The following is a 1350-nucleotide window of genomic DNA, read 5'->3' on the forward strand; positions in this document are numbered from 1 at the left end:
TTACCGTTTTCCAGGAAAAAATGCTCTTGCCCACCGATCAAAACCGACTTCCTCGAGATACTTAGCCATCTCGACATCTTTTCTCCTCAATTGCTGAAAATGAGCTTCGAAAGCCCGCTTATTGAAGGCATAAGCGGCATCATACAGTTCAATTCCACAATGGTCGGTCTTGAATTTGTGCTGGACATTTAGTTTGAGATGATGGAAGCATGCTCCATGAGGGATACCGGGAAACACCACTTCGACGCCATGTATGATGCTAACATGTCGATCGGATATGAACACCAACTCTTCAACGTCTTCCCCGATAGCTTCTCTCAACTTTCTCAAAAACCAAATCCACGAAGCATGACACTCGCTATCTACTACACCGAATGCAAGTGGATACAACTGAGAATTAGCATCCATCGCAATTGCGCATAGCAACTGTCCACCGTATTTTGTCTTAAAAAATGCACCGTCTAATGATATGACGGGTCGACAAGACTTGAACCCTCTACGACACGCCCCAATAGAAAAGAACGCGTATTTGAATCTATCGCCATCTTTCACAAACTCCGTAAGAGTCCCTGGATTCTTCTGCTCCAACATGTATAACCAAGATGGTAACTTCTGATAAGATTATTCTGGCGTACCCCTTACATAAGAAATTTCTTTCTCCCTTGTTCTCCAAGCTTTCAAGTACGATATGCCAACACCCCATCTTGTCTTGACTTCCTCTCTTACGTTATGCGCTGAATATTCAGCCATAGAGCTAATGTTGTACTTATCTTTGAAGACGTGCCCAATAACCCAAGGTGCAGCTCCTCTATGACCTTCTGTTCGAACCACACGCGCGCAAGAATGTCTACTCTCATACGACGTTATCTGCCACATGTCAGACCACTGCACAACACCCCTCAGCTTCCAAGTGCACATCTCATTTTTGCATATGACATACCATCTCTTTTTCGAAGACGATTTCACTCTAAACTCAAAATTATTTTTTAGAGCAAAAACATGAATCTGTTGCTTCATCTGTTTCTTTGACTCAAACTCTTTCCCAAGGTATATATCTTATGTGCTACCTATTGCATGTAATCAATGGTTATAAAATATATAACATAACATTTTCCATATTATAAGTAGATCTCATTATTTTTATTACCTGTGGACGAATGTGACAACATAGTTGGACCTTCATTACGTTCTTCTTTGATAACATCATCCGCTGTGAAGTCAGGGGCTTCCCATGAATAACGCACGAAATCCGTTTGTGAAACATCTTTACGAGGGTCACGTGACGGTTCACCTTGTTTTGATGGTTCACCGTGTCCTGATGGTACTGCAAAATGTTTAACAAAATCTTTA

At 41.5% G+C, this 1350-nt stretch overlaps 1 pseudogene; it reads right to left on the reverse strand.

The window, feature by feature from the left end:
* LOC149407730 (uncharacterized) lies at positions 1–1012 on the reverse strand (annotated as a pseudogene).
* Between the last annotated feature and the right edge of the window lie 338 nt (positions 1013–1350).

The sequence above is a fragment of the Urtica dioica genome, chromosome 1 (genome assembly GCF_054948205.1).
Source record: "Urtica dioica subsp. dioica isolate 48M chromosome 1, U.dioica_male_clone48M_v1_H2, whole genome shotgun sequence".
In the NCBI taxonomy this organism is placed as follows: Eukaryota; Viridiplantae; Streptophyta; class Magnoliopsida; order Rosales; family Urticaceae; genus Urtica; species Urtica dioica.